Source organism: Myxocyprinus asiaticus, chromosome 15, assembly GCF_019703515.2.
Source record: "Myxocyprinus asiaticus isolate MX2 ecotype Aquarium Trade chromosome 15, UBuf_Myxa_2, whole genome shotgun sequence".
In the NCBI taxonomy this organism is placed as follows: Eukaryota; Metazoa; Chordata; class Actinopteri; order Cypriniformes; family Catostomidae; genus Myxocyprinus; species Myxocyprinus asiaticus.
Window position 1 is genome coordinate 5,405,919 of NC_059358.1, and position 16,378 is coordinate 5,422,296.

At 37.6% G+C, this 16,378-nt stretch overlaps 1 protein-coding gene across 1 annotated transcript in view; it reads left to right on the forward strand.

Annotated features, from left to right (window-relative positions):
• Nucleotides 1–16,378, forward strand: part of LOC127453076 (CUB and sushi domain-containing protein 3-like) — a 435,789-nt gene that overhangs the window by 71,129 nt on the left and 348,282 nt on the right. The window lies entirely within an intron of this gene.

Sequence of the window (16,378 nt, forward strand, 5' to 3'; positions counted from 1 at the left end):
CTGACGAAGGTCGTTGCTCACTTGGAGGATCTTGCTGTGGTACGTCGATCGATCACCACCATAGAGGCGAAGTTCACTGATGTGGTTACAAGAGTGGGGGATGTTGAGAAACAGATCGATTACCTGGAGTCATCAGAGAGGGAATTATCTGCTAATCCACTTGCAACCAAGGTGGATTTGGAGCATGTCTGGGAGAAGTTGGAGGACATGGAATATCGTAGCCTGTGGAATAACATCTGTATCGTCGGAGTCCCAGAGGGAGTAGAGGGACAGGATATGGTGAAATTCCTGGATGGACTCTTTCCGAATCTGCTCAACATAGCAGGCCATAAGCTGGAAATTGAGCGAGCTCACAGGGTTCCTGCTCAGTGATCCGTGGAGGGAGACAGGCCCCGATCAATTCTGGCCAAATTTCTGAGATCATCCGATAAAGATCTTGTGTTAAGTGAAGCGAGGAGTAGAGGAAGGCTTTCTTGGAAGAACCACAGCATTTTCTTGTTCCCATACTTTGCGAACTTGACAAGAGAGAAACATGATCAATTCAAGGAATGCAAGAAACTTTTACATTAACGGAAGGTGGCTTTTGCACTAATATTCCTGGCCGAATAGATGCTAAGGATGGGCGTAAAACACTCACATGCCCACAGCAAGCGATGTCCTTCATAAAGTCAATGGACTGAGTAAGTCATCTTGTTGTACTCATGTTGTAGCTGAGTGGACCAGTTCACTGAACATTCGCTTGAATGTTTGAGGAATCTGTGCACTTTTTTTGTGCTGGTTCCGTCTAGTGACTGGAGTTTATTTTGTAGAGTAACACACCTTCAGGACAGTCTTATGGATGAATCTACACGCTCTTTGTGCTTAGTCCACCTATCAGCTGGAGTTTATTTTGTAGAGTAACACACCTTCAGGACAGATTTATGGATGAATCTACATGCTCTTTGTGCTTATTCCACCTATTGGCTGGAGTTTGTTTTGTGGAGTATTTCTTGCAAAGTCATTGGAGTAAGTAATTTGCTTGCACTCATGTTGCAGCCGAGTGGACCAGCTCACTGAACATTTGCTTGACTGTTTGATGAATCTGCATGCCCTTTGTGTTTATTCCGCCTATTGGCTAGAGTTTGTTTTATAGATTATCTTTTGCTGTGTAATTCTGTCACACAAAATTTGTATAGAAACACTGGACTTGAGCAATCCGACGGCAAGGCTGTCGCGGGGGTTCCTGTAGGCGTGCATGGGCTGTTTGAGTTTGGAGGGATGGACACCAGTTGGCGCTGTCGTGTGTGGGGTTAATGCGCATTTTTTTCTTTTTTCTGTTTGTTTTGTTCTGGGGGATGTTCGGGTTTTGATGGTTGCACTAATGTTGGAATGTGGTCTTTATAATCTTGTTTTTGACACAATCTATTTTTTCTTATATGTCAAAATGTCAAATGTTAATATGAGTGGATTGTCTCTCTCCACATGGAATGTGAATGGTTAGGGCATCCCATAAAAAGAAGGAAGGTTATTTCTCTTCTTAAGTGTAAGAAATATGATATAGTGTTTCTTCAAAAAACACACCTTTCTCCACAGGAAGCTGAAAAATTTGGGAAGAAATGGGGTGGGCATTTTTTATTTTTTATTTTTTATAGTGCTGGGTCGAGTAAGAGCAGGGGAGTCATTACGCTGATAAGTAAACATCTACAATTCAAATGTCTCAAACTGAGTAAAGATAAATTTGGAAGAGTCATTATTGTTTTTGCTGAAATTTAGGGACAAAATCTTATTTTGGCTAATATTTATGCACCTAATGTTGATGATGCTTTTTTTTTTATAGATCTTGAAGGGATGTTGCAAGCCGCTGGCACCCCTCATGATATAATATTGGGAGGAGACTTTCAATCATTTGATGGACTCAGTCCTTGATCATAGTAAAGCCAAAGTGTGCAAGCCCCCTAGAGCAACATTGACACTTCACAGGATGTGTAAAAATCTTGGTCTTACAGATATTTGGAGACTTTTGAACCTGTCTTGTAGGGACTATAAATTTTTTTCATCAGTCCATAAGATTTACTCTAGAATAGATTGTTTTAATATCTAAGTCCCTCATTTAATCTGTTGTTGATTGCTCAGTTGGAAACATTTTATTCTCAGATTCTCAGTGTTTAAAGGTGTTGCCACATATGGAGAAAAATAAATCATATAGTTGGCGCTTTAATGTATCCCTTTTGCAAAATCCTGAATTCCAACAAATGCTAAAGGCTGAAATCAATGTCTATATGGAGACCAACTGGTCCTCAGTATCCTCTGTGGGCATGGCGTGGGAAGCACTTAAGGCGGCTCTTAGGGGCCAGATCATACAGTATGCCTCATTCACCAAAAAATCCAAAACGCAAGAACTCGTGGAATTTGAAGGGAATATTAAAAGTGCCGAGGCAGAGCTGAAGCACCTAATGTCGTCTAATGGCCTCAGGGAATTGACCCGACTGAAATACAGATATAATACTATTTTGTCACGGAAGGTGGAGTTTTGGCTATTCAGGGCAAGACAGTCATAATTTGAATTGGGGGACAAGGCAGGGAAACCTCTGGCTAGATATATAAAACAGAGAGAGCCTTTTTCTACCGTTCCCTCAGTGAAATCTGCTGGTGGCGAAATATTTACCTCGGCCATTGATATTAATAATGCTTTTAAAGAATTCTATCTTGATCCCTATAGTTCCACGTCTTCGTCTACTGATGAAGATATTAGAAACTTTATGGACCATTAGAACTTTCTAAACTGACAACTGAGCAAAACATTCTCTTGATTCTGAGATAAACTTGGAGGAGCTTGGCGAGGTAATTAAGTCTGATTCTTAAAAAGGACAAAGATCCAAGCGAGTGTAAGAGTTACCGTCCAATTTCCCTGATCCAGTTAGACGTTAAAATATTGTCAAAAATTTTGGCTAACCGATTAAGTAAAGTTATGACATCTCTCATACATATAGATCAGGTGGTGTTTATTCGGGGCCATAGCTCTTCTGATAACATTAGGCGTTTCATCAATATCATGTGGTCAGTGGTGAATGATCAGACTCCGGTTACTGCCATCTCATTTGACGCTGAAAAGGTATTTGATATGGTAGAATGGGATTATCTTTTTAAGATTTTGGAAATGTACAGGTTTGGAAATACTTTTATTGGATGGATTAAGTTACTTTATCATCACCCAGTAGTGGCGGTACAAACAAATGGATTAATTTCAGATTATTTTACTCTCCGACCCTTCTAGATCAGTGCCTTGCCTCCACAGAATTATTAATTCCTTTTCTAAGTTCTCAGGATACAGAGTTAATTGGTCTAAATCCGAAGCTTTGGCTCTGACAGCGTACTGCCCGGTAACGGCTTTTCAGCTGGGCCCCTGCCAGTGGCCCAAACAGGGATTAAGTATTTGGGTATTTTTCCCATCAAATTTGTGTGATTTAGTTAGAGTTAATTTTGACCCTTTTAATAAAAAGGTTTTCGAGCGATGTGGGCAGGTGGGCTTCATTACATTTATCTATGATTGGGAAGGTTAATGTTATTAAAATGAATTGTATTCCAAAATTCAACTACCTGCTACAGTCTCTCTCTATAGATGTCCCCCTCTCTTATTTCAAGCAATTTGATAGCATAGCGAAGTCCTTCATTTGGAATGGTAAACGTCCCAGATTACATTTCAGTAAGTTGCATAGGCTGATTGCCAAAGGTGGGCTAGGCCTACTCAAGATTTTGTTTTATTATTATGCATTCGGTCTCCGACATTTGGCTCAATGGTTGCTTCCACCTGAGAGAGCCCCTCCCTGGTTTTGTATTGAACAGGAAGTTCTTGCCCCTATTTCGCCATTGCACAGCCTTTCTATCAAACTAACCAGAGAAGTAATACACCCCAGTATAAGTTACACCCCATTATCTTGCATTTGCACGCAGTATGGATGTTTAATCCAGACATTTATTTAAATGTTGCTTCGAGCATATGGCTGAACCCAAAGTTCTGTAATAATAAGTCCCCTTTCTGCTGGACAGAATGGATTGTGAGGGAGGTTAATACGCTCATGACCTACACTACCGGTCAAAAGGTTTGAAACACTTGAATGAAATGTTTCTCATGATTTTAAAAATCTTCTGAAGGTGTATGCTTAAATGTTTGAAATTAGTTTTGTAGACAAAAATATAATTGTGCCACCATATTAATTTATTTCATTATAAAACTAAAATTTAATAATAAAAAAACAAGTTTTTGAAATTGATGACTTGGACCAAATAATAAAGAAAAGCAGCCAATAAGTGCCCAACATAGATGGGAACTCCTTCAATGCTGTTTAAAAAGCATCCCAGAGTGATACCTCAAGAAGTTGGTTGAGAAAATGTCAAGAGTACATGTCTGCAAATTCTAGGCAAAGGGTGACTACTTTGAAGATGCTAAAATATAACACAGTTTTGATTTATTTTGGATTTTGTTTAGTCACAATATAATTCCCATAGTTCCATTCATGTTATTCCATAGGTTCTCAATTCTTTAGGTATTTACAGCTGTGCCACCTGTTTTGTACTATTTTTGGGAGTAGCATACACCCCCTAAAGCAGCAGATACTCTGGGAGTGGTGATTACTGCTTTTGGAAAAGATCATGAGGCATCAGTGTATTACTCCCTGCTAATTCAGAGTCTTGGGGACGGGGCTTCAACTTCTCTTAAGATATTAAAACAAATATAAAAACAAAAAACTAAAATTCTAATTAATCAAAAACATCTGTAAAACAGCCCAGCCCTATCATATAATAAACTAACAAAGCAAAAAGACAAAAACTCTGGCCATTAAGAGGACACAGAGCTAACATGAACTACAACAAGGGTTTTAACAGACACAAAACAAAATATATCAGGGTGAAGAGCAGGGGAGAGAGCTGATGACGATTCAGCTTGCTAAGATCAACTTCACACAAACAATAACAAAAGAAAACGGTTCCGATCAGAACAAAATAACATTTTCCAAACTGACCACAATCTCATTGGCTCAAGACCGAGAGAATGATAAAATTAATGCCATTTTTTATGTCAGTTGTCGCAATAGGTGTGACTGGAAATCAGAGACACCAACTGAGACCTCACTGTTTGTATCAGAAAAGTTGTTACCAGAAACTAGACTTTTACCTTTTCTGAAGAAAATGTGAGTGGTGCTTGTCTGTAAAAACTTGCCGCCACATAGTTAGGGTGTTATGCATGGTTGTCAGGTGATTGCTATACAGTCCCTAAGATGTTCTGAGTGGTTTTAAAGTGTTGCTATAGTTACTAGTCCAATTCAAAACAGCCTAGCCCCCAAGTTTCTATAGCCATGAATTTTTATTTAATCTGTACAGCATGTGCAGAACCAAACTGAACAACTAGTTGTTAGTGCAGTGACCACACTCTTTTTTTTGGACACTGACAGCTTGTCTGAGATATTATGCTAGAAAACCTCAGAAACAGAGGTAGGCTATTTGTCGTGACTCATTTGCACGTTGATACTGTCTCTCTCTAACTGTAGTTTCTCCCACGGTATCAGTGTAACCCATATATAATGGTCCAGAAGCAGAGACTCCACACTGTTTAAACGCAGCAGCTTACAGAGTACATACAAAAAACACAATGCCTTTGTCAACAGTGGTTTACTAAAAATTGACAGATGTAACTACATCTCTGGTTCCTTATATTTCTTTTGTTAAAAATAGCTAACAACAAACGGGTTAACTGTTGGCGTCCAAGTTTCTAGTTCAGAGCTGTGAGATGCCAAAACTTTGCTATTATGACATTTTCAACATATGCATCATCACTGTCAACCATCGTAAATTTGACTCGTGTTTCTGTACATATATGAAACAATTTAGGGGATTCACTACTGTAAAGTGGATATCACTCCCAAAACTTTGTAATGTGTATGTGACCTTTCTGGTCTCTGGGTAAATCTTGGGAGTCTCCGTCAATCTCCATCAAAGTCATTGCTTTGGAAAGTAATAGCGCACCTCTTCTCATCAAGCATTATTATTTGAGGTATCATGAATATCTTATAATATTGAATGAGTTACATGCTAAAGTTTGGGATAAGGGGTTTGTTCAAATCCCTTACCCTTATAAGAAGTTTCCAATGTTTTTATTGCATTAGATATTCAATGTTTAGGCCAGTGGTTCTCAATTTTTTCAGGTCACACCCTCCAAATAATCTAATCGAAAATAATTTTGTTTTTATTGAAGAAAAAAAAAATGCTTTTAAATGATTAAACAAGTCTCTATAAAAGTTTTTTTTTTTTTTTTTTTAAATCCTCATCCAGTAATAATAAATGACTGATTGTCGCATCCTAGTCAGTGCTGAAAAAGAAACAAGTATCACGTGACAGTACCATCTATGCGCTGTTTCAGTAGCGGTCTGGACCTCTGGACAATAATTTGCACCTGATTAATGATTGTAATGTCACTGGCAACAAGAACCCAAGTGCAATTTATTTACAAAAGTGAAATCAAATAAACCCTAACTATGACATGGACATGGACCAAGGACAATGGAAAACATGAGGGTTTAAATACATGGACATGGGAGAACAAACCAATGAACAAACAGAACTCATAACAAGATAATAAACCAATAAACCAATGAAAACAAGACACATGAACATGGAGGGAAAACATGAAATCACATGACTAGGGACACATGACATGAAACAGGAAATAACTTTCAAAATAAAAGACATGAAAAACATGAATCAACAAAATACACATGACAATGATACTGATAAATTTTAATAAAAAAATGACCTTTCCGCAATTATTTACTCACCCTCGTCGTTCAAAATCAGTATAAATTTTTTCATCTGTGAAACACAAGATTGAGGGATGAGAGGATCGTGTTTGTGGCTGTCTTCCATGCCCCCCTTGCAATACTTCCATGCACCCCCCTACAGGGTGCGCCCCACACTTTGAGAGCCACTGGTTTAGGCCTATTAGACTGAGATGGATGGAGTGAAAGGTCATTCACAGGGAGAAGAAATCTCAGTTTGATACTTGTCAGGCGTACGTCACATCGGAACAAACAAAACCATGTTTGACAGTCTCTGTGTATGTTTTGATTAAAGTATTTATCGCCTTCTAGTACAAGTCAGGTTTTCAGGCAAGCAGAATCTCAACCTTTCTGTCTGCAAAGCAGTGCTCTTTAAAGGAATACCAATGACTTTGGAAATACCACACCATACTTGATCTACATACTAATGCTTGGTCATCACAGCATGCATGAACAGGCCACGTTGCAAAGCGTCTGGTCATCTAAATGCTAGGAGTACCCAAAATATTGATTTGGAAAAAAATTCTGTATTGACTAAAGAGCTTTTATGAAATGTGCGCAAAATGACAACACCAGCAGGAATGGCTGCAGTATTGGTCTTTTCTCGCAACTTTTGAAATTTACTGCTATTGTCCTATAAAGGTGTGCAGGTTGTAGTTGTAAAATTTGGAATAGAATTAGCATTAGCATGAGTTGCCTCTGGAATTTCCAATGAGTTTCTAGAATGGTGGTTTTCGATTAATAAGTAAAATAAGATCTATTGTTAACATTACTTCATGAGACTTTGACGTTTTGCTCGAAAAACATAAATTCCTCACAGTCAAACCTGAAATGTGCATTTTTTAAAACGCTAACAAAAGTTGCTAACAAGTTGCTAAATATGGAGTACAATTACGTTTTTTTTTTTTAGTTTACATGATTGATGAATCTGACTACTGTTGTAGTACTTATGCAAGTAACTTGCCATCAACTTTAACCCACAGATTTTAATTAATTAAATAAGTGTATTTCTGTAAACAAGATTTTTGTCTAAATTATTGTCTTAACTAAACATAAGCTTTACTTATATTGAGACCAAATCATTATTTTTGCATTTGATTCTGGATCCAATACCAACTTTAAGTTTGAACATATTTTTTAATTTTTATTACATTCACTCATAAATCGAAAACCATTGTAAATTCCACAACCTCCATTTGTGTTACATAGAGGACAGAAAGTCATATAGCTTTGGAACAACATGAGGATGAGTAAATATTTTTTGGGGTGAACTATCCTTTGGCTCTGAAAAATATTACAGTATGATCTCTGTTGACCCACAAAATCCTTGTGTTGTCAGTTTTATGGTGCTTGTGGAGTCTTTGAAGGTTTTTGAGGTGTTTTCTAATTGCTTCTATACAATGGAATGCTCAGTAATGTTGAATGAATGGGGACTAGCGACCGTCTCTGAGGTAAAGATTGCTGTGTGCTGAAGTGTGTTGGGTGCGTTAATGCAGATGCAAACTTCCATCATCTTCAAGGACGGCAAAGTCATTAGATGTATGGAGGGATGAATAGCTCATCTCCTGGGATTATTCTTAGGCAATTACCTCAGCGGTTTGCCCACTGTACTCTTAGTACTGAGGTCATGAAGATGTGAATATAATTTATTTGACTTGAAAATAGATTAAAGGTGAAGTGTGTAATTTCTGCGTCACTGTCACAGAAATATAGATTTTCCCTTTATTCGCAATCTCCATGTGAACGATCCTGATCTTGATTCTTAAAATTCCAAGATTGTTCTTTTACTCTTTGCACAACCCTCTTCAATCTAAGTAAATCACTTGACTATGCGACCAAATTTTGTGCTATGCTACTTAAAATATCTGTGATTAACCACTGGCTGGTAAATGTTCAGATTTCACTTGTCAGTGATTGAGTAGTCAGAATGATCTCACAGTGAAATCGGAAACAGTAGGTTGACTACTTTAGCAACAGTAAAATCGATTTGTGCTTACCAAAATGTGAAACACTGCCAAAGTCTTTTCTCAGCTGTACAGGCTGTAATACAGTGAAGAAGGTCTATATTTATAAGAAGGTTTATATTATAAACCGAACATGTATATATACAGTATATAATATATATATATATATATATATATATATATATATATATATATATATATATATATATATATATATATGTATGTGTGTGTATGCAATTTTATAAATGCAAAATACATCATTTTTTAATAACAGAATACATTGAATTTGTACATATTAAAAACTATTGATAAAATAAAAATATTAAAATTAATATTTGTATAATATACCAAGTTAGAAGACTCCCGTATATTAACAGCGCTAGCTTATAGAAAATGTATTTCAAAATGGACATAATTACTGAAATTTACTCAAGTGCATCAAATCAGAATCAAATTTAATCGATATCAGAATTGAATCAAATTGAATCTAGAGCTTTTGAATCAGAATAAAATTGGATAGGGAAATCTGAATCAATATCCAGCCCTAGTTATCTGTTTGAAAACAGCGATTATCTATGCATTTCCACTTGATCACGCTAGTTGCGCAGACATTTGCGCAGAAGTCAAAAGTCAGAACAAATTCTGGGAAAACAACCTTGTGACGAGGAGGAGGGCGTGGCCGGGCCATAACAATGGACGCCCGGCACTGAATCAGCGGGAGAGGGATAAAGAGGAGCCGTGGACCCCAGTTTGAGAGAGAGAGAGAGACACACACAGCCGCTGTGTTTTTGTTTGTTTAAGTTCATTTATGTAATTAAAGTTTCATGCTCAGCTGGTTCCCTGCTCCTCCTTGCCCATCCTTACCCATTACATTGGTGCCAAAACCTGGAAAGGAGGAGAGATGTGCTGTCGTGGAGTCCTCGCTGCTGCCGTCCGCCAGGAAGGGGAGGAGCCGTTCTGTCCACCAGGTGTCAGAGGACTCGCAGCTGTCCGCCAGGGGAGGAGCAGCTGTCATCTGCCAGAGGACGGAGGAGTGGCTGAGGACCAGGCGACGGCATGTCCAGGGACCAGCGAGTGAGTTTTTCTCTCTCTCTCTTCTCTCTCTCTCTGTCTCTCCCACTCGCTCTTTCCCTCTCCCTCTCCTCGTCTGTCCCAGGGCTCCAGAGAGGCAGGAGGGGAGGTGAGTACATCATGCCAGAGGTTTCCTTGGCCTGAATCAGGTGGCGGAGGAGTGTGACGAGGAGGAGGGCATGGCTGGGCCTTAACAATGGATGCCCGGCACTGAATCAGCCCAATCAGCGGGAGAGGGATAAAGAGGAGCCAGGGACGCCAGTTCGAGAGAGAGAGAGACACACACACGTGGCTGCTGTGTGTGTTCATGTTTAAGTTAATTTATGTCACTGAGATTTTTTCCCCATTCTGATGGTTGGTATGATTAACTGAAGCTCCTGACCCATATCTGATGAGTTTATGCATTGCACTGCTGCAACACGATTGGCTGATTAGATAATCACATGAAGAAGTAGGTGTGCAGGTGTACGTAATATAGTGGTCACTGAGTGTAATTTTCTGAGTTAATCGACACCTTGTCAGGGATGCTGTTGAGCTTAACTTGTATTGAGCCTGGAACATTCCTAAAGCTTTACCTAGCATTACCTGACAAAAATACAGGACTATGAAAGTGCTTGCCTGCCAGTGCCAATGCAGATCATCTTGCAGCTTTCATTCTGACAGAGATATGTCATTTGTCACATGTGGTGGAGGTATAACCTGCCTTGAGTGGTTATGACAGGCAACATGAGATGGTTATCACATGTTTATGTTTGTGCTGATTTTACAAGCTGTTGTGTAAACCATGACAGGCAAAGCAGCATGATCTCGTGCCATGCTTCATAGATCAGATGCCTTGCTGAAAAGGCTGCCCTGATGGATCTCTAGGTAAATACAGAAGGAAAGAGCCAACAAAAATCTGAGAAAAGAAGCAATAGTTTCTTACATAGCTCCTTGCCTCAAGGGAGCACGGTGACCACACATAGCAATGTGTTTCAAGTCAACATGAAATGCTTCAGTATATGGAAGCCATTGTACTTGCTCTTTTAGAGAGATTTAGCAAGGTAACACTTTTACACAGTGTATGGGTGTTTAGTCAACTTTGGGGACTTTTTGCGCTGTAGACTTATAGAGAGTCTACTTAAACCATTTTTCACACTCTCACTATTTATTTTTTTTAATCTGTGTACTAACAATGTCTAACAGTGTATGTACTGTACAAGCATCACAGGAGATTTATGTAATTTGTTTGTTTGTTTGTTTGTTTGAAAGTCATGAGAATTCCCACCACAGTGTTATTTCCTGCACATCTCAAATTCTGTGTTGTGATTTATAGAATTCTGTGGTGGAAATGATGGTTATGGAATTACATTTTTAACGTTTTTGAAATTAAAATGCAGACTTGTTTGTCTTGCTAAGGCTTATTATAAATGTAGCTAACATTTGTGTATTCTAAACACACAATTATATAATATTTTCACTAGGGCTGGGAAATTTAATGTGTTAATTTGTGTGATTAATATTATTTGTTTAACGTGTAAAAAAATAAATAACGCAAATTATTATTATTATTATGTTTTTTTTTTCTTTTTCTGAGACTTCACGCGATGGAAGAAAGATGTCCCAAGTGGTTCCTAGCAGGCTACTTGGCGTTACAGGCTCTGATTAGGGTGGGGGTGTGGTTAGGGAATCTGCTGCCTGCCAGGAACAAACCCAGGCATATTTGTACAATGGGTGAAACTGATATTTTTCTTCACTAAAGTTTTTCCCCAATTTCTGTGGCAAAAATTGGCATAAACTGGCATACATTTTCAGGAGATGCATGCTTGACTTGAATGCACATCTGTTACATCCCTGGGGACTTTTGTATTATTATTATTAGTGCTGTCATCTTCATTTCACATGGTGTTGCTTGTCAGTGTGTTTATTTTTAGTTGCTTTGTGACGTTTCCGTGCATGTTTTGTTTTCTATTCCCTCTGTGGCTCCTCCTACTCTGCTTAACAGGTAGCTGATTGTCACCAGCTGAACCTCATTGTTATCAGGAGGCTGCCAGCTTAAAAGAGCTGGAAAACACAGAAAAGTTGAAGCTTGACTTTCAGAGTGCTGTCTTTTTCCTGGGTCAGTGCTTGAGTTACTGTGTTATGCATTAATGTGGCTTTGTTGTTGTTTTGGTGTTTTATTGCCTGAGATCTTCAGTTCTTGCAGTATGGTGAAGCTTGCTCTAAGTTTATTATTTATGGTAAAGTGTATTACGGAAGGTGGGTGCCGTTTTTGTTACTTTCCACTGTTTTCTCCTGTTTTTGGACCAGTCAGGGAGTTAATATGCATTTGTTGTTGGGGTTTTTTTTTTTTTTTAAATCACTTGTCTCATATTTCATCTCAAGCATGCTCTTTACTGACCCTTTTGTCCACTTTGTTACAGTTGTGGTTCATGATGGATTTTTCTGAGGAGGCTATTTTATAGATCATTATTGAAAGAGCAAACCAATAAAAGATTGCAGTGGGTCTAGATATCATGTTTTTTGCTGGTAATTTATACTCCTGTACACAAATGATTATCTCCCTAATGTCTTGAGAAATGCTGTTGTGTTTTGATCTTTCTGATCACTAACTCAACGCTTGTCAATACAACAAACAGAACAAATTATGCAGTGCCAGTAACGGACTACAATCAATGCAAACATTTACAAATGAATGGAGGGCCTCATTCCATGTACAGTAACATCTACTCGCCTAATACTGAATGTGAAGATGAGCTCCATTCTCCACTGTTGTCAGATTTATATATGATGCTGTCATGATTCAGTCTTTCACATGTTTTTAGACTTTCCACTACATCTCCATCTTTGGCATATTTTGAAAGTTTTTCTTCACTGTGTTAACCCCAAGCAGGCTTGAAGCATAAATGGTTGTGAATGCAGAAAGAGGCCATTTTTATTTTGCATCTGTCTGGCCTTTTTTGGCTGCTGTTTGAACGGAACAAGATGACGTTGCATCATTTAAATATCCATTTTTGATTAATCAGTTTACTAATGACAGGAGGCTTTATGCTGTCAGTCTCTTCTAGCATTTATACCATTCATACAGTAATTTAAACTCATCTGCTAACAATGGATAAAAAAAAAAAAAAACTTCCATTAAAGAGTTGTGTATGTTAGTAGGTAAATTGATTTAAAAAAACTGTTAGACTGTGTGGAGGCGAGGGTGTGGTCGAGCGCCCATCTGGGGAGAGAGAAAGCGGTAAGGACATCCACCTGAGATGAATTGTCTAATTACCGTTTCTAGAGTCGGGGGAGCTAAAAGATGGCCCAGTCCAGAGAGAGAGGACGAAGCTGAGTCTGTGGGAAAGTAACTGCTGAAAAGCATATCTTTGTGTGTTTATTTTATTATGCTGAAAAGCAAAGTTTGTGTACACTGAAAAGTGTTGTGACTTACTTTGGATTGTTCACCCGGCTCCCGCTTCCTCCTTTGATCCAAATATGAACCTTTGCTGCATTGAACACTTTTGTTACATTGTTTTTGAGGAGGCTCAGCCTCCTCTGACAAGCAGCCGCAACTGCTTGGTTAACAAGTACACAAACTTTTCAAACAGATTTATTAGATGCAAAATTGTTGATGGAACGTGGGACTGTCGTAAATTTTGATCAACGAAATCATTTTCACATAAATATTTAAATGTTTTTATTTCACTATGTTTAGAATATCATAGTTTCAAACGTGATGATTTGTATATTAAAAGGCATTTGAAAAGTACAAAAAAATTAAGTCCTGTTAAGATGTTTCAAGTGTACATTGTGACCTCTGTTATTGTATACAGTATAATTCCCCAAAGTTGAAGTAACACTCAAATATGACTTAAATTTTGCTTGTTTGAACAAAATGTATTAGTTTATTTCAGGAGGGTCAAAACTTGACACAATTGAAATGAGTCAACATTAAACACCATTCGCAACCCATTTTTATTTCATAATCTGATGTAAAGTCTCTCCAAAGTGAAACTGGATATGGATATATATATATATATATATAATAAAAGAAAGGAGGAGGGCAGGCTTGATTTTATTCATCGGGAATTTATTACATCCAAAGTGTGCATTAAAGTTTGTCAAATGCTCTCATCCTTGAAAACCATAGACAAAACTAGGCAAGGTAAACAAAAATACAATCCAGAATAAATTAAATACAGATTCACTTGCAGTGAGGCTAAACACGGTTTGTGCCAACTACAATGAGCCTTTTTACATGCACAGCAATACGCTGATAACTCCCAAAAATCAGCTTATTTAAAAAATCAGACAAAGCTAGAAAACCATGTTTACATGAGATTTGAAATAATCGCATAGTTCACTGCTTTTGATGTTAAACTGTGAAGAGGTATGTGCACAACGTGTGTGTACATTGGATAAACCGGTAAGAACGCCGGTAAAGGTGTTTGCATGCAATGCAAAATCGGGTTAATCTATGCAAAATCTAAGTGTGTCAACCAGTTTATGACCTTACACCGATAATGGAAAGATGTTAAATCAGTCGGTGTAAAAACATGCACGTAAATGCTTTGGTGAATTATTTGCTTCCAAGAAAACAAACCCTTTAGAATTTGTAATATATTAATGCGTTTTTATTTTTATTTTTTTTAATGAATTTTTTGTACAATAAAACTGTGTGTTTTAACGCATCTTGGAACACCATTTGATGTATAATGTAAAAGATGGATCCTAAAGCGAAACCAGTTGATAGCCACTGTCATATTTGACATAAATGGCATTTTATTTCCACACATCAGAACTCCTGAGTAGCAGTTACATGGAATGGTCTCTGTCTAAACGTAATCTCCAGCTTCAAATGTTGCAGTCGGCTAGTGTCCAGCCTATCCTTCAGACCACTGCAGTACAATCAAGCGGGCGCTTTTGTCATGTCCTTTCTGTTTGTGTTAGAGATTTTTCAGCTTGCCGAGGGAGCAAGTTTGTGATTGCTTCTTTGATATAGGAAAAAAAAATCCTCTCTCGAAGGTAATACGTCAACACACTTTCTATGCTAAACCTGGTTCATTTTTACCCTGGGTTATTTATTTGACTGCCATAATAAAGCGAGCAAAGCAATACAACCTGTCGTAAAGAACAGGAAACACTTCCGTTACCGCAGATCAGAGGCGTAAAGCTCATGTGACCAGAGATAGCTGAAAGATGCGCTGGAAAACATTTAGGCCTTGTTCAGGTAGACAGCAAATATTTATATATATATATGTGCATATATTAGTCCTAAAGATCAGATATTGAGAATTTATATATATATATATATATATATATATATATATGTGTGTGTGTGTGTGTATGTATTATAGCACATTAGTAACATGTTAGTAAATGCACGTTACTAAAGCACAGTAGCAACACGTGCAAAAGCCCATTGCACAATTAGTAACGTGCATTAAAGTGCATTAAATTAGCAAGGTACAGTATAATCTACATATTTTCGAAGGTATTACTATACCCAAATTTGAAAGACATTCACTGTATTGTTCGCATGCTGTAAAGCATTATATGCATTTTTTTATATGTAGGCTTGGAGTTTCTGGATGGATTAATAAATTCACCAAAATTCACAGTATAAAGCTAATGCATACTACAGTAGTACTTACTTGGTACTATTTTCTATAATAATTGCCTTCTCTGTTTTCTATTTTTCTGTTCTCTATTCTGTTCTGTTTTGCTCTAATTTTTTGTTCTCTATCATATTCTATTTTATTCTATTCTATTCTGGTGTCTTCTGTTTGGTTATTTTCTGTTCTCTGTTATCATTCTATTTTAATCTATTCTGCTTTTTTTTTTTTTACTCTGGGCCATTTAGTTGACTGCCATAATAAAGAGAGCCACACAATCCAACTTGTTGTAATGAACAGGGAATACTTCCATTACCGCAGATTAGAGGCGTGAAGCTCAATGGGACTATTCCAACGCGACCAGAGATGAGCTGACAGATGCACTGGAAAACATCCAGGCCTTGTTCTATTCTATTCTATTCTATTCTATTCTATTCTGTTCTGTTATGTTCTGCTATGTTCTGTTCCGTTCCATTGTGTTCCGTTCCATTCTGTTGTGTTGTGTTGTATTCTGTTCTCATCCATTCAATTCTATTCTGCTAATTTTTGTAAACTACAAGTGAAAACATATATGTTTACATACTATATTCTGTCATTTTTTTTTCCTCCTCCAAAATCAGCATGTAGGAGTAATATGCATGTAGGATGTAGGAGGCAGTATGCACAATTATACATTTATAATGTCTAGTGCATTATGTTAATCATGGCTTGACTGATTGGTTTTTATCAGCTGACTGACAGTCATTTTATTAGTCTCAGATGGGCAGAACATACAGTAGGTCTTTTCAGTAAAGATTGAACTTTTTTATTTCAATAGTGGCAGGTGTTCATAGCGGATTTAGCAAGCTTAACATATCATGTATGCAGACATGTGTCAGAGAATGAGGCATATTAGTCAAGCGTCAGATGGTTGTGAAATGATAGTCGACTGCATTTGCCAGATCCTTTTTATAAA